Source organism: Crocodylus siamensis, chromosome 3 (assembly GCF_052110815.1).
Source record: "Crocodylus siamensis isolate JL-2025a chromosome 3, ASM5211081v1, whole genome shotgun sequence".
NCBI lineage: Eukaryota > Metazoa > Chordata > Crocodylia > Crocodylidae > Crocodylus > Crocodylus siamensis.
In genome coordinates this window covers 73,818,669-73,844,350 of record NC_143397.1, presented here as the reverse complement: position 1 = coordinate 73,844,350, position 25,682 = coordinate 73,818,669, and the positions used below count along the sequence as shown (strand labels likewise).

At 44.6% G+C, this 25,682-nt stretch overlaps 1 long non-coding RNA gene across 1 annotated transcript in view; it reads left to right on the top strand.

The window, feature by feature from the left end:
- Positions 1–25,682, top strand: part of LOC149868404 (uncharacterized) — a 359,260-nt gene that overhangs the window by 285,796 nt on the left and 47,782 nt on the right. The window contains exon 7 of the long non-coding RNA XR_016441244.1: positions 7,744–7,847. This is a non-coding gene — a long non-coding RNA (uncharacterized LOC149868404). The remainder of the gene's footprint in view (positions 1–7,743; positions 7,848–25,682) is intronic.

The following is a 25,682-nucleotide window of genomic DNA, read 5'->3' as shown; positions in this document are numbered from 1 at the left end:
GAGAAGCATCTATGGATGTAAGCCAGCGTTTTGGTCGCTCTACTAGCCGCAGCATCGCATTGCAGCCTCATGTTCATCTTGTGGTCAATGATGACCCCCAAGTCTCTTTCTTCCGTAGTACTAGCCAGCGTAGCACTGCCGAGCCTATAAGGATGCTGCAGGTTTTTCTTCCCAAGGTGGAGAACCTTGTATTTTTTCGATGTTAAACACCATCAGGTTCTCATCTGCCCATTTGCTCAGCCTGTCTAGGTCAGCCTGGATCACTCGTCTTTCATCTGCTTTTCCCCAAAGATTGGTGTCATTGGCAAATTTGGCCAGTCCACTCCTGACTCCAATGTCCACATCATTAATGAAGATATTGAGAAATATGGGTCCAAGGACAGAGCCTTCAGGGACCCAACTGGTCTCAGGACAACATGATGAGTAACTGCCATCAATTACAACCCTCTGGGTCTGACCATGGAGCCAATTTCCCAGCCAGCAGATCATGGTGGACCCAAGGCCACAGTTGGCTATTTTTGTCAAGAGGTGATCATGGGATACTAGATCGAAGGCTTTTTTGAAGTCAAGATATATGACTTATATATCAATCTCTTCTCCCTTGTCCAGGTGATAGGTCACCTGGTCGTAGAAGGAAATGAGATTGGTCAAGCAAGATCTACCCACAACAAACCGATGCTGGCTGTCCCTTAGGATGTTGGCCTTGGCCAGTCCATTAAGGATGGCCTCTTTAATAAACTTTTCTAAGATCTTCCCCAGGATAGAAAGTGGGCCTATAGTTAGCCAGATCCACTTTCCTCCCTTTCTTGAATGTAGGCACCACATTGGCCTTCTTCCAGTCTTTGGGTACTACACCAGAGCACCAGGAGTTTTAAAGCTGGGCTATGACACTCGCCAGCTCCTTGAGTACCCTGGGGTGTAGATTGTCAGGGCCGGCTGACTTGAAAGTATCCAGCTTCTCAAGATGTTCATTCATGAGGTCAGCATTTATGGAGGGCAGGGGATTTCCCCCACCTGGACTTCCCTGTTCCGTAGCAGGCATGGGAGACCAATGGGACTGATGAAAGACAGACGCAAAGTAGCTATTTAATAGGTTGGCTTTTTCCTGGGCGTCAGTTGTCAGTTGCCCCATCTGGTTCAGCAAGGGTCCAATGTTGCCCTTGCTTTTCCTCTGGCTCCTCACATATCTGAAAAAGAACTTTTTATTGTCCTTGATGCTCGAAGCTAGTTGGAGTTCGGTTGCAGCTTTGGCTTTCCTGGTAGTGTAATTGGTCCAAGAAAGTGATGTTATTGATTCATTGGAAGGAACGGAGTTTTGATTGGACCACTGGCATGATTGACAGGTGGTGTGAGCTGGCCACTATAAAATAGGTTTTGACTGTTGCCTCAGTGTGCGTGTGTGTGTGTGTGCAGTGGGGAGTGCATGCATCGAGAGGCTGTGTGAGCAGGTAGACGTGACTGACAGGTCAGGCTGCAGCTGGAGTACTGTGTCTAGTTCTGGGTGCTGCACTTCAAGAGGGATGTGGAGAACCTGGAGAGGGTCCAGAGGAGGGCCACTCGTATGGTTGAGGGCCTCCATGACCAGCCTTATGAGAAAAGGCTGAGGGACCTGAATCTCTTCAGTCTCTGCAAGAGGAGACTCAGGGCAGATCTTGTGGCTGCCTACAACCTTATCAGGGGCCAGCAGCAGGGACTCAAGGAAAATCTGTTCACCAGGGCCCCCCTTGGAGTCACCAGGAACAATGGCCACAAGCTGAGGGAGGATAGTTTTAGGTTAGATATTAGGAAGAACTACTTCACTGTAAGGGTGGCCAGAGCCTGGAATGGGCTTCCCAGAGAGGTGGTGCTCTCACCTTCCCTGGAAATCTTCAAGAGGAGACTGGACAGGCACTTGGCTGGGGTCTTATGACCCTTCCCAGCCCGAGTGGTCCTTCCTGCCCATGGCAGGGGGTTGGACTCGATGATCTGTCTAGGTCACTTCTGACTCATTGATTCTATGATTCTATGACAGTGCATGACTGGCTGTATGCCTGGGTGTCTATGCATCCGGCATCATGGCTGAGAGCCCGAAAGATTTGTGTGGTGTTGAATCTGCTGGGATGTGGTAGGAATGAGTGGTGCCCCCATGGAGAGGCCTGGGAATATTGGGAGTGTGGGTGCTGAGTGGTGAGTGCAGGGACAAGGATAAGTCCACCAAGATACACCTGAATTCCACCAGGGATACTGACCTTCGTTCCCTCCCATAGGACAGGTAAATTATCTTCCTTCCCCTCAGAGGTCTCTGAGTACTTCACTTGTGGAGGAAAGGATAGAAATCCTCTGTCTGACAGGCACCTGGCCAGTAGGCCCTGCAGCCTGTGTCAGTGCCCCTGGCTGCCACTGCTGGTGACAGGCCAGTATTGCTCTCTGCATATTTGTATACAGTGTTCTGTTCAATGGTTGTTGATTAGTTCATGTTGTTATGATTGCTGATATCTTTGGCTTATAATACAGATTTTCTTATTAACCCTTACTTTTGTGTTCGTCTTCATTAACGGTAATGGGCCTCAGGGTAGGGCTAGGCTACAGGCCACTACTCTGAGGGATTAACCCTTACAATTGAATTATAGACCCCTGGCACTGTAGAGGCCTAACAAACCTCTGCCCATGTAATTACCATAGCCCTTGTGCCAGGCCAGTCTTCACTACTGACTGCTGTAGTCCCTTCAGCAGGTGGTACATTTCCATGATCAACTTTGTCCAGCTTGCATAGCTGCTGTAGGTGGGTTACCTGGCGTTAGGTAAGTAAGGACCTTGTAGTAGCTACTGTTTCCCAGCAGAGGTTTTGACAGCAGAAGCAGCCTAGAATAGACAGGACTATGCTATATTTACCTTGGTTCTTTTCTGTATCCTTTTACAACAGCAAAGGACAAAAAACTATGGAGACCTTTCTTCTGGATAGCTAAAATTGTGCACGTAAATCCATACTAGGGTCCCTAAATAAATAGCTAGTTTCTCAGAGGTGTGTTATCTACAACTATCACTGACAACAATAGGTGCTGTGCATGTACTTATTTTCTTCTGAAAACTGGATGATATGTAAGAGTTTAACTATGCATTTAAGTAACTTAGTTTAGGCAGCCTTGCTTGAAAACACCAACCTGTTTTTATTAACATTTCAGTAACAAGTAGGTACCAGTAATTCATAGTTTCATAGTTTGTAGGGTTGGAAGGGACCTGAGCAGATCATCTAGTCCGACCCCCTGCCATGGCAGGAAAGAATACTGGGGTCAAATGACCCCAGCAAGATGTTCATCTAACCTCCTGTTAAACACCCCCAGGGTAGGAGCCTGCACCACTTCTCTTGGAAGCTGGTTCCAGACCCTAGCCACCCTGACTGTGAAGTATCGCCTCCTGATATCTAACCTAAACCTACCCTCTGCCAGCTTGTGACCGTTATTCCTGGTCACTCCTGGCGGTGCTCGGGGGAACAGTGACTCCCCCAATGCCTGCTGATCCCCCCTGACTAGTTTATAACAGGCCACAAGATCCCCCCTCAGCCTTCTCTTGTGGAGGCTGAACAGGTTCAGGTCCCACAGCCTGTCCTCATAGGGCCTGCCCTGCTGTCCCCTGATCATACGAGTGGCCCTCCTCTGGACCCTCTCCATGCTGTCCACATCCCTCTTGAAGTGCGGCGCCCAGAATTGGACGCAATACTCCAGCTGCGGCCTGACCAGTGCTGCATACAGGGGGAGGATCACCTCCTTGGACCTGCTCGAGATGCATCTGTGGATGCATGCCAAGGTGCGGTTGGCCTTCCTGACTGCCTCCCCACACTGCCGGCCCATGTTCATCTTGGAGTCAATGATGACCCCCAGATCCCTTTCCGCCTCCGTGCTGACAAGAGGGGAATTCCCCAACCTGTAGGTATGGTGCCGGTTGTTCCTCCCGAGGTGCATCACCTTGCACTTGTCTGTGTTGAAACCCATCCTATTCTCGTCCGCCCACCCTTGTAACCTGTCTAGGTCTGATTGTAGCCTGTTGCTTCCTTCCAATGTGCCCATGTCCCCCACATCTTAGTGTCATCAGCAAATTTGAACAGGGTGGTTTTTACCCCCTCATCGAAATCGCTGATGAAGATGTTGAACAGTGCGGGCCCGAGGACCGAGCCCTGCGGAACCCCACTGCCCACGTCCTTCCAGGTTGAGAAGGACCCATCCACTACCACCCTCTGGGTGCGGCCCTCCAGCCAGTTGGTGACCCATTTGACTGTGTGGGTGTCTACACCACAGCCCCCCCAGTTTCGTAATGAGAAGAGGGTGAGAGACAGTGTCAAAAGCTTTCTGGAAGTCCAGGAAAATTATATCCACTGCTACCCCTGCGTCTAATGATCTGGTGATCTGATCGTAAAAGGCCACCAGGTTGGTCTGACAGGACCTTCCACTGATGAACCTATGTTGGTTGCCCCTAAGCATGCAGTCCCCTGCTGGCCCCTCCTGGATGTGTGCCAGCATAATTTTCTTGAACAGCTTGCCTAGGATTGAGGTGAGACTAACCGGCTTATAGTTTCCTGGGTCCTCCTTCCTGCCTTTTTTGAAGATGGGGACCACGTTGGCCCTCTTCCAGTCCTCCGGTACCTCACCAGAGCACCACGAGTGCTCATAAAGTTGTGCCAGGGGATTTGCAATGACCCCGGCCAGTTCCTTTAGAACTCTAGGGTGGAGATCATCTGGGCCGGCTGACTTGAATACGTCCAACCCCTCCAGAAGCTCCCTAACTAAATCCTTGCTAACCCATGGCCCAGGTGTGCCTCCCCCGGGGACCAAGGGGGGCCCAGCAGGGAGGTGGCTGTTCTGGTCCCTACTTAGGAAGACGGAGGCAAAGAAATCATTAAACATGTTAGCTTTGCCATCTGGTGTGACGACTAAGTTTCCCATGGCGTCCTGCAAGGGCCCCACATTACCCGGGACCTTCTTTTTACCTCCTACATATTTAAAAAAAGACTTCTTATTGTCCTTAATCTGGGAAGCCAGTCCCAGTTCCATCTCTGCCTTGGCCTCCCTAACTGCCCCCCTACATCCCCGAGCAACTACAGAATAGCCCTCCCTGGTGATGACCCCTTCTTTCCACTGGGTATAAGCCTCCTTTTTAGCAAGGAGACATTCCCAGATGCTTTTGGTGAGCCATAGAGGCTTGTGTGCTCTCCTGCTCCCTTTGATCCTCATTGGGATTACCTTCCTTTGGGCTTGGAGGATCGTCTCCTTAAGGAGCGACCACTCTCCTTGGACACCTGGCTCCCCTCCCCCCCGGGACCTCAGCGCTTCTCCAACTATCCTCCTTAGCTTGTTGAAGTCTGCTCTCCTAAAATCTAGGGCCGCTACCTTACTGCATGCCTTTGCCACCTTGCGCTAGATGGTGAATTCCAGCAGGCGATGATCGCTGTTGCCCAGGTGGTCGAGCACCCGCAGCCCCCTCACCAGGTCATCACCCGTGGCCAGCATTAGGTCCAACAAGGCGTCCCCCCTGGTGGGGCTGTGCACCTCCTGGGTTAGATGGAGGTCCTGCACTCTGGCCAAGAACCTACATGAGCGTTCAGACCTGGATGACTGCTCTTCCCAGCAGATGTCCGGGAAATTCAGGTCCCCCATGACAACCACATCCTTAGCCTTCACTACCTCTGTGAGCTGACCCAAGAATTCCTGGTCAAGCTCTTCTCCCTGGTTGGGAGGTCTGTAGTAGACTCCCATCATTAAGTCCCTTTCCCCTCGACTGCCTTGTACTCTAACCCAAAGCACTTCAGAGTGCCCCTCCCCTGGCTCCTTGCTAATTAACGAGGATGTGTATTCCTCCTTAATATAGAGCAGCACGCCCCTACCCCTCTTTCCTATCCTGTCCCTCCTGTACAGCCTATAGCCCTTGACATTGGCTGCCCAATCATGCGTTTCATCCCACCACGTTTCTGTAATCCCCACTGTGTCCGGGCTGGTGTCAGCCAGCAGGAGGGTAAGTTCCTCCTGCTTGTTGCCCATACTAGAAGCATTTGTGTAGAGGCATTTGAGGCCTCCTGTGGGTGTGTGTACTGACCCCCTAGTCCCAGCGTTACCCTGGCCCCTCTCTCTTACCTGTTTGATTGCTTCTCTCATTCGTCTGGGCTGGGCTGTAGTTGTGGGTGCTGTTTGGTCTGTCAGTCTGATATTTCCTCCGCCCTCATCTTCCCCTTCCCCCGATGAGCCTAGTTTAAAGCCCGCTGGAGGAGGTCCGCCAACCTAGAAGAGAACACATGCTTACCTTTAGGGGAAAGGTGGAGCCCGTCCCACCCCAGCATGTCTCTTGTCGTGATGTGCTGGTCGTGGCTGAGGAAGCCAAAGCCCTCCTCGAAGCACCATTCCTGTAGCCACCAGTTGGTCTCCGCGATGCACGTTTCATGCCGTCTGCCTCGTCCACTCACTGGCAGGATAGAAGAGAAAACCACCTGTGCGCCCATCTCCTTCAGCATGCACCCCAGAGCGTGGTAGTCCTCCATCAGGCGATCAGGGCTCCTCCTGGCCGCATCGTTAGTACCCACATGTAATGCCTGCTATGCACTTTGACTAAGGACTGGGTTATGCCATGCACGGTAAGTATGTTGTTTGCGTGCACACACAAATGCAAGTGCTTACCTCTTTCAGGTTTTGGTCTCCAACAGTAACAATTATTTGAAGCTAAAGTTTATTTTATGGCTTAATTGAATTTTTAACTGACTTTAGGGCTGTTGCTACTTGCTGGTTTTTCAGCCAGCGTAATTTTGGAAAAAAACATTTGTCTTCAGCACAGATTTGCAGTTTTGCTGTACTTGTTTCACAACTCTGACAGTAAATTTTATTACAAGAGAGACATTTGCCTCAGTACAATGTGATTTCTGAGGTTTTAAAAACATAAAATTTTCCACAGGGGACAAGTATAAGTATTTTCACTTGAAGTAAATGGTCACTGGAAATCCAGGCATTAAATATATTTAATGAGGCTGATGGAGGACGAACCAGATTTCAAGGGCCTGCTCTTGGTTGCTATCATCTGTGGTTATCAGGCAAACACAGGAATTTCTCTCTCTTATGTAAACAAGATAGACACAATATTTGTAAGGGGCTAGAATACAGAAGGGGCTTTAAACCCCCCCCCCCAAAAAAAACCCACCTTTTTCTTGAATTCTTCCCAACTCTGTTTACTTCAGAGGATTTTATTTTCTCCCTGTTTGGGTTGTAAGATGAGCTAACTCAGCCAGTGTGTATATTCTGCTGTTGATACCAAAAACTTAAGGTGGTAAAATCCACACCCATTTCAAAATGTTTCCCTTTCCCTGTAATCCTCAATATGTGCTCTGACTGCATTCTCTGGGGGCTTCAAGCTCTGCTTGGAGAGAGAAGGAGAATGGCCATCCCTTTCCTTGGTGTAGTTTCAAGCTGAAATCTGATCAGGTGTTAGGATACTAGGGGCAACACCAACTGTGCTCAAAATGCTGCTGTTCAGCAAATTGAAGAGTCCCCTACTGACAGGAATGCTACTGAAGGAACAATGTAAGAATGCATCCTGCTTGGAGTCATATTAACTATTTTGGAGTAGCACAATAGCAAAGCACAACTGTTTTTTATTTTTATGTACCCCTAGACTTCTTGTCTTGGACTTATACCTGGCTGCCCTGTCCTTTGTGTGGCCATTTATAGCTATGCAATGTGTGTGTATAATATGACTGCATCCAAATGGTATCTTTGTATATCCTCTTTGCAGACCTGCCTTCTACAAATGCTAAGGGCTGCACAAAGAAGCAATGGAGATCAAACCCAGGAAGTGGCAATTCCACAATACTACAGGAATTGTCTCCCAAATCTGAGGTATGGATAACTTCCTACAGTATACTTTCAAAGACTCTGAAACATCAATTTGGGTTTTCACAAAAAAAAAATCAGATTACAGTACTTTCTTCTATTGCAACAATGCAAGAACTATCTAGGTTTTGACTGTCTGCTGAAAAAGAGCCTTGCACTGAAAATAATTAGAATACTTTTTTCAAATAATAAATTAGAAGTTGTGAGGGAGGCAAAGCCTGGCTTGTGGCCATCTTGCCTCAGCACAACATATATTTTACCTAAACTATGTGTTTGTTGCCAAGTTTTTGATAATTATCAATGGGGATTTTTTGTCCTAGGGCACCTAGACAGTTAGCTAAGATCCCCCAAGGAGAAAAATATAATGAGTTCAAGAGAGCTTCTGTCATGAAAAGGATTTCATAATTTTTTAAATGACAGATTTTTAACATGTAAGACTGGTATAATTTTAAGCCTCTTACAAGGCACTTTAAAGGTTTTTATGCTGGAAGCTTTTACTCATTGGGGAAAGTAAAGTGACTTCAGGCTGGATCTTGCCAGAAGTTGCTTATGTTATATGTTCCTGCAAGAGGTCTGTAGAAGGTAGTCACTCAGCACTTTATTCTTCCTGAGGCAACTTTGCTCTCATCCAGAAAATAATGTCCATAACAAAAATGATGTCTTTAACAAACAGTCATACAATCAACAAAGGGTTAACTCACAGTTATGGTCCTTCCAAGGCCCAGTTCAGTGCTACCTCCTTGGCACCACCCTCCCCTTTTCTCTCTTAGCCCTGCTTCCTGGGCACTTTTAACTTCCTCTGGGCCAGTGAATGATTGATCTCAGGTGCTCTCTGTAGCTTCTGAACTCATAAGGGCACCATCATGAGTTGGATGCAGCTATTTGTAGGAGAAGCCTAGCATGAAAACACACCACCTACAGAGGAGTCTTGTGAGCTATACTCATCCAGTTCTCAGTGCATATCTTGGTGCTCCTACTGATACTGACCTGCTTTAATGCAGGGATTATGTGAAAGATGTTTCCCTTGTGAGCAACTGGGAAGGGGTTTAGCTGTGTCCTGGGTGTGACAGCCTAGCAGATACAAAGATATTTTTCCTTTGTGAAAAGTGATGAAGTAAATTACTCTTCAGATCATGCGTTACAGAGCAAGATGAGAAGGAAGCGTTATCTGAGGCACACTTCTTTCCATAGCTCCTTCAGATGCTGCGCCTCCAACCTAAAGGCTCAGTCTGGTTCTGAATAATATAGGATCTTTTAAGGTTTTGAGATCTATGCAAGCTAGTTCTTGCTCATAGCAAGTAGTATGTTTTCTGTATGTTGCCATAGTATGTTAACTCTGCTCACAGGGAATAAAGGTAGCAGACTCTGGCCTTGAGGATATATATGTGTGCATGTATGCATGCATAGATACTCCAAAAGACAGTCATGTTTGTTTCAACTATGTACAACTAATACAGTTTCTGTCCTCCAGAAGGAAGCTTCAATTAATTAGGATGCCTTGTTGGTTTAGGAAAAATGCTGAAGTTATTGCCCAGACCCACTTGTCTGGGTTTTGGCAAAATCCTCTTCATAGTATACTTTGCCTTCTTGGGTTGTATCTGCCTCCTAGTAGACCGATGGTTGGAAGGCTCTCGGTGTTGATATGAACTTCCCTCTTGCCAGCTAGGGAATACTTCCCAATCCTTCAGGTTCTAGTTTACTTTAGTAGAAGTTGGAACAATCTAGAAGTATGTAATTCTGATTTTCTTTACCTGTGTGTATATAATTCCACTTTACGTTACCAAGATAGTAGCAATAGTAGTAGTCGTAGGCATCTCTCTGTCTTGCAAGAAAATAGAATTGCATCAAGTGAGGCATTAGCTCACTGAACATGTTGAAAAGTAAAGGAAAAGTGGCATGACCTCTTCAGGGCACAAAAGCCTAGGTAGTATATATGGAGACACTGAGTTATCCACACACTAGTGGTGTCCCCTTCTTGGTCTTGCTGGCTTAATTTAAATATAAGACAGGAGGCAATATTTTTGGAAGCAGCTTGATTGCAAAAGCTCCCAGAGCAAAGGATATCATCCATTTGTCCATCTGTTAGGGCTCCACTTCTAGACTGGCTGCCAACCAAAGTTAAAGAGCCCAGTCAACCCTGTCATGGAGTTCCACAAGCTTTTTGTGGCATTTCCTCCACCAGAGGTAAGACTAAGGTGCTCTTTTGCCCAAATCTATTTGCATCTTACAGATTGCTAAGTTATTTAATGGCTATCCAGCACTTGGCATACCACTTACTGTAAAGTATGGAACTGGGTGAACCTGACCTGCCACAACAAGATTTTTACAACTGGTTTTTTATATTGTTTCAAACTTTTCAGTGTTTCTGCTTTCTTGTTTCACTTTACCTCACTTAGGTTCTAGAATTAAATTAGTCGGTTTAACTCTGTTTATAGCCTGTTTTGGGGCTTGTTATACAATAGTTTTTTATTGCAATGGAGTCTTTAGCCAAAAAAAAATCTATTTACATTTAAATGTGATTGAGAAGTCTATATTCTAAGCTAAAGTCCCATGGTAATGGCTGTTGTACAGAGAAAATAAATTAGAGTTCTTGTTTCTTGATTTACTGACAATTATTTACTGTATTTGTACAGTACTTGACACAATGAGGCTCCAACCTAGTTAGGGCCCCTAGGTACTATCATAAGAAAACCATTAAATAATCATGAACACCTTTGGATTTTGTAAAGCTTCATTTATTTGTTTTCCAAAATCTAACTACATGCCAGCATCACACAGCACTAATGGATAAAGATGCAGGGCAGTTATGTAATCCTTGAGAACTAATAGCTAAAAATAGGGTGACTTGTTCTTTAATGAAAGGGTTTGTTTTAAAGTTGAGTTAGTGCTTGCTATGCAGTTTCCAAGCCTGCTCTGGATTTTTATTTCTTAGCTCCTTATGAATAGTACTTTTCCTGACTTTGGACCTTTTATTTCAATGGTGCATGATGTATAAAATGTAGAAGCGATGGTTTTAACCAGGAAGATCAAATAATTTTAGAAGCAGCAGCTAACAGGCAGAATGTGCAATGTATCAACCAACAAAGAGAACTGCCTCCACCATCCTTTTAAAACATGCTGATCCCAGTCAAAAAAGCTATGTGATGGTTTATGCATCCTTTATAGAACATTAATAAAGTGCTTCAACTGTTTGTCAGAGCACTTTTTTTTTTTTTTTTTTAGAAACTCTAAAATTAACATTGATCATACATGTCAAAGTCTGCAGAATAATGAATTTCTACCTCAGGATTCAGGGTCCAAATTTCAAGGCAGTACATTTATAACACACCTTTGTATTTACAAAGGTGGAAAGATAATGTCTAGTACACTGTGTGGAAAGCTTATCATAGTCCTACATATATATATATGGACAAAATACCACAATAATGTATTTTGCTCATGATGCTGGATCACGCTTTGCCCTGTTCCACAAAGTCTTACAGCCCTGCAAAGGTTAACCAGACAAGTTCCAAGACCTTGAATGTTAATGGAAACCTGAGTCAGCCTCAGCTATCAGTGATCAGTCAAATCCCAGCTAAGACTGAATGAGTGATTACAAAAGTCAGTAAGTGCCTTAGTTGAGAAGAAGCTACAGGAAACAAGTAGGAAACCTGCAGTAGTTCTGAAGCAGAGGACAAGAGCCTGCCTTAGTCAGGGGAATAGCTTATGTTTTGTGAAGCTGGTTTCAGTAATAAGCCTGAAAAAGGTTTATGGGAGTAATGTCTGTCTTTCCTGAGCTGAGGGGACAGGCCAGCAGCATACACGTTTAAACCCAGGAAGTTTTGTCCAAACAATATTATTGGGGAATTATCATCTTAAAGAGTATGGAGTTCCATGACTCAAAGTAATAAGCACCTTTAAGGGCATCACAGTTTAATCAAAAGGAGGGACAGTTCATGCTATTGTCTGAACAGCTCTTTTCAAACCTGTGCTTCCATTGGTTGCTTAGCCAAGCTTGGTGGGGCAAAAAACCCTTGAAATAACTGTCTCAGACCAGGGTTTTTTCATGCATTTGTGCTTGGAAGGGGAGGGGGCTTTGGCTCTTCCCTTACAACTATGACTACAGACTTCATTCAAAGACCTTGCTGGATTGAAGTGAAGAGGACTGTACTAAAGAGTGAGGCCCCAGCTACCTCTAACCAAATATAGTCAGCTCTTCTAGGCCATCTGGATTTGTCCTGCCTTGTACATGCAAAAGTAGGGATAAGATCAGCCCACATAATTTCAGTTTCCATGTTGGAAAATATCTAAAATGATGATGATCATTTTTTTTTATATGGAGAATCAGCTTGGTAGTTAAGTGTATAGAACTTGAAGTAGAGAGATCTCAAGAGTTCCTTTCATAGAATCATAGGAAAATTAGGGTTGGAAGGGTCCTAGTCTAGTCAACCCCCGTGCTCAAAGCAGGACCATCTCTAACTAGATCATTCCAGCCTGGGCCTTAAAAACCTCCAAGGATGGAGATTCCAACACCTCTCTAGGTAACCTGTCCCAGTGCTTCACCACCCTCCGAGTGAGAGAGTTTTTCCTAATATCCAATTTAAATTTCCCTTGCTGCAATTTGAGACCATTGCTCCTTGTTCTGAGAACAGTCTAGCTTCAACCTCATCAGAATCACCCTTTAGGTAGTTGAAAGTTGATATCAAATCCCCCCCTCAGTTGTCTATTCCACAGACTAAATAAGCCCTGTTCCCTCAGCCTCTCTTCAGAAGTCATATACTTTAACCCCTGAACCATTTTCATTGCTCTCCGCTAGACTCTCTCCAACTTGTCCACATCCTTTCTATAGTGGGGGGCCCAAAATTGGACACAGTACTCCAGATGTGGCTTCACCAGTACAGAATAGAGTGAAATAATTACTTACCTGGATCTTCTGGCAACGCTTCTACTAATATAGCCCAGTATGCTGTTAGCCTCTTGGCAACAAGGGCATTTTATTGTCTGCTGTAAACCTCAGGTCCTTTTCCAAAGACCTGCTGCTTAGCCAGTCAGGCCCCAGGCTGTAGCAGTGCATGGGATTCTTCCATCCCAAGTGCAGGATTTTGCACTTATCCTTGCTGAATCTCATGAGATTTCTTTTGACCCAATCCTGTAACTTGTCTAGGTCACTCTGAATCCTAGCCCCATCCTCCAGTGTATCTACTAACTCCTCCTAGCTTGGTGTCATCTGCAAACTTCCATCCCATCTTCCAGATAGTTAATGAAGATGGTGAACAAACTGGCTACAGGATCACCCCTGGGGCAGTCCACTAGATACCTGCTACCAACTAGATATTGAGCCATTGGTTACTACCCATTGAGTTCAACAATCCAGCCAGCTTTTCGTCCACCTTACAGTCCATTCATCCAACCCATACTTCCTTAGCTTGTTTGCAAGAATGCTGTGGGATACGGTGTGCGAAGTAGGCCATATTCAATTCAGATTCGTATTCAGCCCAATTTGGGGGACATGGATTCAATGTGTTGGTTTGAATCACTGTCCCAATTCAATTTGGCTGAATCTGAATCTAAAGATTCGGTTCTGATTCAGAGAATCAGTGATTAGGCCATAAACACAGCTTTATATGTTTTTTCTATATACCTCAAGGTACCAGGTGTAGCTTATGAATGCTGACATCGTGGGGCAGATGGAGCATCCCGCAGGAACATGGTGGGGGGATGGGATGGGGACCTGCATGCTCAGTGATGGACCTGGAAGTGTACTGGAAGTACACTTCTGGTGCACATTTCCTGGACCCTTTCCCCATGTCTCCCCAGCTTGGTGATCAGCCATGGGGGGACCCTGGGTGTCCTCAGACCCAGGAGGCACCAGTCACCAAGATGGGGGGCGGAGGGTTGGTCCCTCATGTGCTTCACAACAGACCCAGAAGTGGAACAAAAGTGGACCAGAAGTGGACCACCACTGAGCACACTGGGGACCCTACCATGCTCCTGTGGGATGCTTCATCTGCCCCACCATCTCAGCATCCACGAGCTACTTGGTACCTTGAGGTATGTAGAAAAAACATAAAGCCGTGTTTATGTCTGAATCATCGAATCTCTCTGATTTGAATCAGAAGCTTCCAGTTCAATTTAGATAGATTATTGGGTCTCCTGATTCAATTCAGATTCGGTGATTTGGCTGCCAAATCTCCACTGAATTGAATCAGCCACTGAATCTTTCCATAGGCCTGTTGTAGGAGACCATATCAAAAGCCTTGCTGAAGTCAAGGTATATTATGTCCATTGCTTTCCCTGCATCCACAGAGCCAGTTATCTCATCATAGAAGGCAATCAGGTTGGTCAGGCATGACTTGCCCTTGGTGAATCCATGCTGACTGTTCCTAATCACCTTGTCCTCCAAGTGCTTAGAAACGGATCCTTTGAGGACCTGCTCCATTATTTTTCTGGGGGCTGAAGTAACGATGACTGGTCTCTAGTTCTCTGGATCCTCCTCCTTTCCTTTCTTAAAGATGGACACCATATACTTGCCTTTTTCCAATTATCCGGGACCTCCCTTGATAATCATGAGTTTTCAAAGATAATGGCCAGCGGCTCTGCAATCACATTAGCCAACTCCCTCAGCATCCTCAGATGCATTGCATCTGGCCCCATGGACTTGTACACATCCAGCTTTTCTAAATAGTTCCTAACCTGTTCTTTCACCAGTGAAGACTACTCACCTTCTCCCCAAACAGTGCTGCCACATTCAGTAGTCTGGGAGCTAACCTTGCCTGTGAAGACTGAAAAAAGGTATTGAGTACTTTAGGCTTTTCCTTATCATCTGTCATTAGGTTGCCTTCCTCATTCAGTAAGGGACCCACACTACCATTGACCTTTGTCTTGTTGGTAACATACTTGTAGAAACCCTTCTTGTTATCCGTCATGTCCCTTCCTAGCTGCAGCTCCAGTTGCACTTTCCCTGCCCTTCTTATTATAGTAGGACCTACAATGCATTAAGCAAAGTTCTTCCTTGTTTGAAGATGGTCTCTAACTTGAACTCTTTAAGTGCCTAATATGAATCAATGTCTTATGGATATAAAGGGATAACATATACAAGCAATATCTCTTTCCCTTCCTCACAAATCTACAGCTATCTTCTGTCACAGGCTGTGTAAAATTAGACAGAGCAGGTAGCCTCCCTGTGCCTTAGTTTGCCATTTGCAAAATGATAAATTCAGTTTCTAGAGCTGAAGCATTCAGTACATGAGAAACATGATGGAAAAGGCTGTGGAACCATGAGTAAATGGGAAAACTGATGGCATCATTAATGGAGTTCTGGCATAAAGGGTAAAAGTTAATGTTATAAATGAGAGCAGAATTTAGTCCAGGTCTCTAGCTATGAAAGACACTTCAATTAGTTCCAAAAAAAGAGGTTGGTGTGCATGTGTGAGAGAGTGCATTTTACTTCCTGATCAAATCAACTTGTTATACTAGGTGATATGCCCCTAATATCTCTGGAGGTATTTTGTCTTCACACATTTCCTGGACCATCAAGGCAACATCCACACTCCAACCCTATTAGAATCTCATGATAAGAGTCTGTTAACTTCAGTCTGGCTACCTGGAACCTTCTCCAACAAGACTTCTGGCAATATAATGAAAATGAACTTTATACAGTTACTTCTTTTTAGCAGACCTGAAACTCTGTTAGAGGAAAAAAAAAGGCCACCATAAAGGATAAATGTCAAAGAACAGACAGAATGGTAGCATAAATGTACTGGCTAAGTAAAGCGCTGTGCTAAGTAGCAATAGATATCACTGAGGGACCTTCCACAGGTATTCAAACTGTTTTCAGATACAGTTGTTAATACTAATAAAATGGTAAAAAAATGTACACGGTGATTTTTAAACTTTGGATTGCATCTGTTTTGATCTAATCTGGACATCTGTGCCATTGTTGTTGAGCACATTAGAATTGTAAAAGGAATTGAGATGATACATGCAAGGTCTTGAGGCTTTCAATGGCAAAAGGCCAGGTGGAAGGAGGCTATAACAATGCAAGGCTGTCTGCCAAGCTTTTCTCCTTCAGGGCCTGTACACAGCCCCCAAAGTGATCAGTGCAGGCCAAGAAGAAAGTCTAGGAATGGAATACATGCCAAAAGAAGCTTCTCTTAGGACAACTCCACTTGTGCACTTGCCCTGCTGTCATAAGGCAGCGGATGGGCATATTGAATAATTGTTTATGCTAAATGGGTACAACTTTTTCATAATTTTCACTGCAGCCCTGTGGGGGTAGGGATGTATTGTTACAACCATCTGACAGTTGGAGAAAGAGAGAGAGACTGGCACTTATTCAAAGCACAGATGCAAGCCTTCAGAATCCCTATCTTAGCTAGCTGAAAAAAATCTACTGCAGAATTTTTCTTCAAAAAGGGGGAAGTTTTTTCTAGGTTCAGGATGGACTCTCTGCTGCCAACCACCAGCTGTTTATGGCATGTTTCTGGGATGTTGGGAATGTGGATTCAACTCTTTGTTCTGTTCAACGCAGAGCAAGGACATAAACTTGAGTTTCCCATATACCAAATGTGAACTAAGCATTGGAATCTCTCAACAGTGGAGCTGTTCCACTTTCCGTAAAACTGATGCAGAGGCAGACTGGCCTTCTAGTTTAGTTACTTGACTGGATGTTGGAGACGGGTTGAAATAGCTGGTCTGAATATGGCAGAGGAGGGATTTAATCAAACTGAATTCCTTGACCACCAGCCTGTTGGCTGTTCTTGAGTAATGCTCCTCATCCATTTTTCATAAACAAATATTAAAAGGTCTTGTTCCTATTTTATCTCTAAACAGTGGGCACTTCTACATGTGCTCCACTGGTGGGGAGAGCCACTGAGAGCTGCTCTAATTAAAGCACTGCTGCATTTCCTGTATTGGCATCCCCACGCTTAAAAATGGCGGCAGGGGCACTTGAACTAAAGCACATTCAATGAGCGTTAGTTCAAGCACTCCTACCACTATTTTTAAGTGCCGGGATGCTGATGCACAAGATGCAGGAGGCTGCAAGAGTGCAGCAATTGTGTTTAATTGAGTCTGCTCCGACACACTCACTGGAATTCCAGTGTGTCGGGGTAGTGTTGGTGCTCGTGTATAGGCGCCCAGTGTTTCCAACCACCAGTGGAGTGGGATTCTAGAGCAGCCTTCTACAAAGAAAAATGATGGGAAACAACTTAATCAGTTTTAAAATGGGCAGTGATTTTTTTTGATTTTTTTTGGTGATATCTTTCATTGGACCAATGCTAATGTTGGGAAAGTTGTTGGACAAGCTTTCAGGCATCAGGTCTAAGAAAGGGGCAGACAAAGTTTTAATATGGAGTTCAGTAGGTTTCTGAGCAGGAACATGATGTGATTACCTGAGAGACAGGGCTGAATTCGACAACTTTTGCATGGAACCCCGCCCCCCCAATGTCATGTTATTATGAAAACAAACTTTGAATTACTTTTTTTTTGGTGATTTTCCTTTTCTGACCAGCCCTTGTACAGCTGATCACTGGACCAAAAATGTCAAGGCAGGTAGTACAGATCTAATAATGGCTGTATATTCAATATCAATTTTCTACTCTGTCTAAATGCTCATTAAAATGTCTGCACTGTTAATGGGCACTTTGCAACAACTTGATATTTAATGCATTTAATAGAAGTGTATTGAATTTTTGAAAATCTTTATTGAAGATTTATAGAGCTCTATTTTGAAGTTTAGCTCAATGTAACTCTGTGGATCTATCGGACTCTTTCTTCTCAAATGCCCTATATCACAGGCTGTCACAATATATGTTTCTTTCATAATGTCTTCCAGCCCCGCACAAACTGTGTCTGGCAGGAGTCTCAATTTGTTAGGATGATAGCTTGTCACCTCTGGAGAGTGGTAGAGCCAATTTTGCCCTATTTCTTTTGGAGCGGCCTACAATAATTCCACTGAGGTCACCAGTATAAATGGGAGCAGAATATGGCTTTGGGCAAGAGCAGTATGACCCTCACTATAATTCAGTACTCTAGGAAGTCTGTGCTCAAAAACAATAGAATGGTAAGTGCAGTGAGAACTGATGTGCATTGGTGCAGCTGTATGAGAAGCTTGCATAATTTTTTTAGCTAATGTTTTGGGCCTCATATTTTTCATGAGCAATGCAGTAACTTTTTTTTTTTGTGTATTTAACATCACCATCTGGCTCCTTTTCCTGCCTTTTTCATTCACAATGAAGCCTTAGTTAGCTAGCCAAGTTTGGTCAAGCCCAGGAGCTGGGCAGCCAAAGAAATAGTTCAGGAAAGAAAGCCAAGGTACCATCAATCTTCAGACTACATTCCATTCCATCCTCATTTAAGAGGCACAATAGTTCTGGCCCATAGGCAGGTGAACAGGTGGAGGAGGACACATGGACCCTACTCTTCCATTGTGTGATCTGAATTTCTGCATTTACTTTAACGCCTAGATTGCTCTTTTGATTTTCCTCCTTCCTCTCCCTGTCACTTGGGATTCCATGTTTCAACAAAGATGTCAGAGAGTTGGATAGAAGCTACTGCACTTTTGTAGCAGCTGCAAGGAGGGCTGTGCATTTCTAAATGATGGTTTGCCTCCTTGACTATATCTACACTATAACTATTCTTTAAGACTGCCTCCATTGAAAATGTACTGACACACTTCTTTTGGTACAAGCAACACTATGAATATTAGTGGAGCACAAAGCAGATGGAGTTGTAATCAACATATTGTCTAATCATATCCCACATGTTTAGATGCCCACATGTAGTTAGTGCTCTTAATAGTGATTGATAGTAGGAACAGTATTGAGAAGCACTGAGTTTCCAGTAGTGACAAGAAAAATTTAAGAAAAATGCTAGAATTGGTTTGTGGGGAACCATTTTAGCTGGTTTACCTGTACTGTGGTGCATGCTTCCCACCCACTGCTAATTCTGAAAAATGCAACTGAGCCATAAGCATCTTTCTTGCCTGGTAAGTCTTAATACCTATGTGCAGATAGAAGGATCTGTATCACTCTTATGTTTGTATGTGCAGACAGAAAGATTTACCTTGAGCCTAGGAGTTAGGAGTTCAGTCTCTGAATCAGAACTTCCTAGAACTTGAGTGCTGGAGGCTGAAAATGAGAGAGGAATAGTGAAAAAAATGTTGGTCATACCTAATTCACTCTCCCTTTCAGCATCCACTTTCTGCCATTGTGTAAGACAAGATACTGAGCAAGATGGACCTGTGGTCTGACCCAGGAAATGGCAATTCTTATGTTCGTCCTTCTGCAGGAGCAGTCAGTTGTATCTTTAAACACAGGTCACTGAATCACAAAATATAGGGCTGGAATGGACCATAGGAGATCACCTAGTCCCACCCTTCATCAAGGCAAGATTATCCCTAAACCACATTTGTCTAATTTAAAAGTGTCTTTAATGGTGGAGATTCTACAACCTCAGTGGGTAATCTATCCCATTGTTTAACCACCCTCAGAGTTGAACTGTTCTTTCTCATATCCAGCCTAAATTTTCTCTTCTTCCAAGGTAAGCTCATTACTATGTCTTTTGTCCCCTATGGATGTAGAAAACAGTTGATCACCATCTACTTTATAACAACCTTTTAAAATTGAAAACTGTTATCCAATCCCTGTTTGGTCTTTTCTGCAGACTGAACAGTTCCAGCTCTTCCTGCCTACTGCCAGGGTGGGCTCCACCACAGGAGCCCCAGGCAAGGACTATGTCCCTTTGTCCTGGCAGCAGGGAGCTGCAATTGGGGTGTGGGGGACTGAGAGAACTTTATTTCCGAGCAGCGGCTCTACGACCATGAGGCTGCTGTTGGGAGATGCTTATAAGGGTCTCCCAACCCAAGCCCTGTGATCATGGAGCTCAGGCTAAGAAAAGGGTCTCCCAGCCCAAGAGAAGGGTCTTCCCAGCTTCTGGAAGATAAGCATCTTCCAGAAGTGGCCGTGCAGTCATGGAGCTCCTGCTAAGAGAAGGGTCTCCCAGCCCAAGCCCCACAAACATGAGCATTGAGCTGGGCAGGGAACAAGCTCTCCAGCCCCCGCCCTGCATGTCTGGGTGGGGGCAATGTCTCCTTGCCTTGTCAGCAGGGAGCTTCCAGCCCCCACTCCCCGATACTGATTGTGGATTGGGGGCTTAGAGCTTGTGCCCAGACCCTGCTCTGCAATCGCATAGCTGAGGCTAGGAACAGGCTGGGAGCTCTCTGCATGGGGACAGTTTCCCACTCAGCCCCTGACCCAGACAGTTCCCAGTCAGCCATAGGCTGTGCAGGGAAGCAGAGCAGCCTGGAGGTGGCTAGGGACTGTCCTGTTTTGGACAGTCCCCAGCCAGCCCCACGTTCCAAAGGCAGACTTCCCCACACAGCCCAGGGCTGGCTGGGAACTGTTCCAGTCAGGGGCAGATCCCAGCCCCATGCCCTGATCAGGAGATCCAGTCATGGGGCTTGGAAAGAGCTGTAGGGGAGGGGAAGGTCCCAGCCCCCTGCCTCCATCTGCTGGTGGGGCAGCTAGAAGCAAGCTAGGGGCTAGCTGCCCCAGGTGGATTGGGACTGGAAGCTGGGGCTGGCCCCTCCCCTGCAGCTCTTTCCAAGCCCACTGACCCTGATTAGGGAGCCAGGGCCAGGAGCTCCCTGATGCTGGGGCAGGGGGACATATCCCCACCCCAGTAGTAGGCAGCCCCCCGGGGTCAGGAGACAGCTGTTTCCTGGCCCAGTGCCAGTCCCTAGGCTAGCGCCCAGGAGGAGCCTAGAGCTCCCCCCAGTGGTGTTAGAGACCCATTACAGGGCTACAGAGACCTGGGAGCCAGTCTTTCCTCTAATCCCTGCATGTGTAGGCACTTACCCCAAACCCCTTATTGTGCAGTAGTTTACTGCAAAATAAATCTAGGTTGGAGTAAATGTATGTGTAGATGAACCCAGAGTTATGCTAATTTCAAATGTGCACCACTGATTTACCCCAACTGAGAATATGGCATTTAAAATCCTGAGTGCTGCCCATGAATCTACTAGTTTTTAGCAGCCTTGGGACCCTTGGGACAGGAGACCAAGCTTGTGATTTGTCTTACTTGTAAGTCTGAACTACTATCATTGGGCCATCTGGCTAGGATTAGCTGTTACTGCTTTAGGGGTAATATTTTTTTTTCTTGCCTATTGGTATTTTGAACACTCAGACTATTTTATGCATGCTTATGCCCAGATTCAGTACATAAATCTGGGCCAGTGGACAGAATAAACATCTACTGAATCACTGCTTCATGATTTTGTTTTTGTGAGTTTCAGTAGTAAAGAAGCTAAACATATCTATTTTCTAAATCAACCGTCAGATGCCACATTCCAGATTTTCACATTTCATTTTCATGTGCTAGTGATTTGTAATCCATATTAGATAATGAAAAGGTTTTTAAATCATTAATTGAGATATTAATTATGCAGTAATTAAATTAGTATTTAGCATGCCATTAATGGCTAAGTGGGACATTTTCAGAACTGAACGTGGAACTGTTGCAAGAACCTATAAAATGAAAGTGAGCATTAGAATCGAGTGTTCAGGCTTTCTCAAGAGGGAGTTTCACATTGAAACTGTGAAATGGCGCTATCCTCTCCTTAAACACACCCAGTCACACCAGATTTAGCTGAAGGGATGGTGATTATTGACCCAAACAGGTAAAGAATGGAAAACACCCACAGTTTTAGTTTGCAGAGTGGAATGCAGCATATGAGAAGCCATCAAGTTAATATTTCCACAACCTGTTATCAGCCCTGAAATCAGTGGGACTTTGCTCAGTGCTTCAAACAGATTTCTCAAAGGTTCATACTTACAGATCTGTAACTTTCTTCCATCCTGGATTATTGCTGCAGTGATAGATTAAAGAATTGCCTCCAACCCTGTACTGCTCTTCTATGTGTGCATTCACACATGTGGCTGGATGGGTGCTGAGAAAAGATTTAACTATAGACTTGCACCCTTGCAGAGAGATTTTTTCCAATAAACTGCTCCATTTTTATTCATACCTGCATTCACAAACTAAATTCTCAAGCAGTCCCTTACGGCAATAAACCAGATGGAAACAATAATTTACATATCTCAAGAGAACAACACATAGGCTGCTCAGAGACACAGGCAAGAAAAAGCTGAATATTTTGCATAAATTACTGTAGTTTAGCATGTAGTAGACACTGATCATTTAATTGAATTTAGCTATCTATTTATTGCTTTCAATTGCAAATTACTTGGAAGTATTAGAGTAATTTAAGAGACTTTAGAAGCAATGGAAATGTACTCACGTAGAGATTCTTAATGGCTTGAAAAATATCCAACTATAGTAACTTATTAAATTTTAATTGGTGTGACCTATAAACCATAAAAAGCAAAATAATACTGTTACGTTTCCAAAATGCATGATTATGAATATTGTGAGCTGCTTGAAATGCTCTTCTTCCCAATTTATACAATTAATATATCCTGAGTTGATGTGTTTTGCAATTTAGAAATATATTTCTGTCAACAGGAAAGCTGTGTATGATAAAGGAGTCTTTAAAAGTGTTAATAAGAAGAAGTATTTTAGTTCCAGATTTTATGGCATAAAATCTGTATTAGTCAATCACTGTTAGGTTGCAGACACTTAGATACTGATTAGAGAAATAAATGAAACATCCATCCATCAGAGCAAGTGGCTTACCCATAATAAGAGCTATTTTTAATATAGTTTTGAAAATATGTCAGAGGATCAGTAGCAAGATTCTGGAGCCTTTAACCTCTGGATCACTGATGCAAATCTAGCCTGGGTTGACAGTAGTTCAAAGGCTGTTTGCTGACCTGTGGGAAAGGAGTTTGTAGTCTCATTTCAGCTGTCTAAGAAACTACAAAAAAGAATTCTTAGGAGGTAGGTGCACTCACCATAAAGCTGCACCACAGCTGTCATTTGTTATCAGTCACTTTATGCTGGGCAGAGATCAAATAGGAATGGAGAGTCCACTAACCTCCCACCTGAACAGATGATCCATTCTGGTCAGAAGTGAGAGATGTTAGTGGGGTCAATAGAGCAAAACAATCTGAACAGCCATTGGCCATGAGATGTCTCTTTTGTGAACATGTCAAGGTTTCAGTCTCCAGAGCTGTTAGTCCCAGTACCTTTTCTAAATATAGTACTCCTAAAAGTAAAAAAAAAAATGCTTATAGAGGTCTTATTTTTCTGTTGGATTGAAACTGAACCAGTCCTTTATTTTAATTAACCTCAGCACCACAGCTCTCACATACCATGTGGATGTGACTTTTAGAAAGGCTTATAATAAAAAGATTACTTCAGCTTTCAGTTTAGCCTTAATCCCGTGTATAGCAGAAATTATATTGTCATTGAACAAATGCTTCCTACTTGGGCAACAAAATAAGCATCGTGGCTTGAGGAAACAATTTTCCTGTCAAAAGAATGCATTGAAGATTTAAAGAAATTCCTGGTGTGCATTAGGACAAAAGCAGGATTTCACGTTTTGGCAGAGATGCATCCATACCAATTGCCCAGCGATTAGGGTACCCAGCTGGATGTGCAAATCCCAAGTTTGAGTCCCTTCTCTGCCATTCCCTCAAGTTACAGGTTATTTAAGGGTGGGGCCAGACACCTTCCTGGACCTGAGAAACCTTCCCAGTGAAAATTGAATGCTCCCAATGAAATGTTCAGGTTTAGCTGAATCAATATTTTCCAACAGCTTTCACTTGAAAAATTTCTAATTGGATCTAATCCTGACATTTCCTATTTATGCTGCATCTGTCCCTTGGCATTCGTTTAACAGCAGGAAACCTTTACCCCGTGGCAGCATTCTGTTCCATTGACATTATCTTTCTTTTTTTCTTTTTGTTTAAATGAAGATCACAAGGGAGTATTTGCATGAGTACTACTGGCATTCATTGACTGTGGGACCTGAACTTGCCATTTAGCAATATATGTTAATTAGACAGCAGTGGCAAACATTGGAGAAATGGACTTGTGTAGTGACAGGAGGTGAGAGTTTTGATCTGGCCTATGGGAAGGCGCAAGGAGAAAGACTGGGACTGAAGCAGGCATTAAGGTCAACTTCATCCCTGTCAGGTGCTCACACAGGGCTTGTACACCAATGTTCAAGGACTAGGTTAGCCAGCCATTTGGATTAGGGCAGCTGTCAGGGCTGTACTGATTTGTATCCCAATATCAACAGCCCCTAAGAACAGATGCAGAGTCACCCTGGCATGACCTGCGTTTCCTACTGAATGGTGATCTGTTCTCTCCTCCTATCTTTCTGTATTTGAGAGCACTCCTTGCTCCAGAGGCAGAGTGCTTCTGCACAGGCAGCAGAGATTGGACCTGGCATACTGCCTCCTGTACTGGGAAAGGGAGGGGAACTGTGGTGCCTGTCCTGCAACCCTGCCAGCTTTGTTGGCACAAAGGGACCTCAGAGCAAATTGTGAGTGGGTCCCACTGCCCCACTTGTGTTCTGTTCTATATGAATTCTTATTTAGTGCCTTTTATCATTGACTCTGGCCACCCGGTCATGCATGAAGTAGTGTTTAAATCTGTCACGTGGTTTGTTCCACCATCATCTCTGCCAAGGAGATAATATTCAGTGGAGAGTTCTGTCTTGGTAAGGCTCCAGAGTGGTTTGTTGTTAAACATGTATGCTGCTTTTCTTTGATGTAAGAGAAGGTGGGGCCCAAGCAAAACAATAAGACACCAAATCAAGACCAATTGCCACGCAGCCTCTAAACTGTGTATTTTGAGTTTGCAGTCGAAATAACTCAGAAAGGCTAACAACTGTAGTTTCAATTTCAGTGGAGAAGTGTACTCAGGAAGGCTTCTTAAAACTGTTGTTGCTGTAATATGAATGTAATGTGTGTAACAGCAGGAGGAACCAGGGGGCAGCCTGCAGTGCCATGCTGACTGTTAATTTGAACTACCGCAAAGTAATTATAATAGCCGGTGTTTTGTAGAGAGCAGGTCACAATTCTTTTCTTAATTGTTTTCAGCTGGAAGAGAGCTGCTGGCACTCCCTACTTCCCAGTTCATCTCTCCCCAGCTGATCGACACTTCATTGCTTGCTGGTACAGCCAGAGCCCTTCCTCTGTGAGGGTGACAGGGATGAGGAAAGGGGCTCATCTCCTTTCTGTAGCAGGCATTTCTAAACTGCCTCCTGAGCAAGCCCAGCTGAGCTGGATGGCTTGGAAAGAAACAGAAGATTAGGACAGCTGTCAGGGCTTCACTAATTTGTATTTCAGATTAGTGGGATGTCTGCTCAGGGTCACTCTGAGCTGCTCTGGCCTGTGCCTGAGTCTTCAACTTTGCCTAATTTGCAGAGCTGCATGCAGGGCAGGCAGTAGCGAGTTGGCCTATTTCCTGGTGGTGTGCTTAGCTTTGCAGAGGGTGTTTTAAACAGACCCTGTGAGGCCCCAGGAAGTCTGCTTCTAATTCCAGTTTATCAAGGAGTGAATTACTCCACTGATCAAATACTGGCACTGGATACCTGCCAAAATGTGAACCTAACTACCCTATCAACTCAAATGGATCCTTGATTTGCTGTGAGAAAGGAAAGAAAACTCATTCAGTCTTAGTTGGTCTGGGATAAAGGAAAAATTACAGCCCCACAAAGGCAACACGTTCAGTGTTTATGGTAGACTGCAGAAAACAAGTTTTACACTAATCTCAGGGGTAAAAGAGTTGGAGTCACATGTTTTGGAAGGGAACTCAAGCTGTAGGGACAGTTCTACATCTTCCCCTAGGTGGTTCGAGGCCTCCCTCAGCCATATTGATCTGATCACTTGTACTTTCTCTAACCCTTCTGGCCACCACCTCTTCTGACCTCAGGTGCAAGTGGGACTCTTA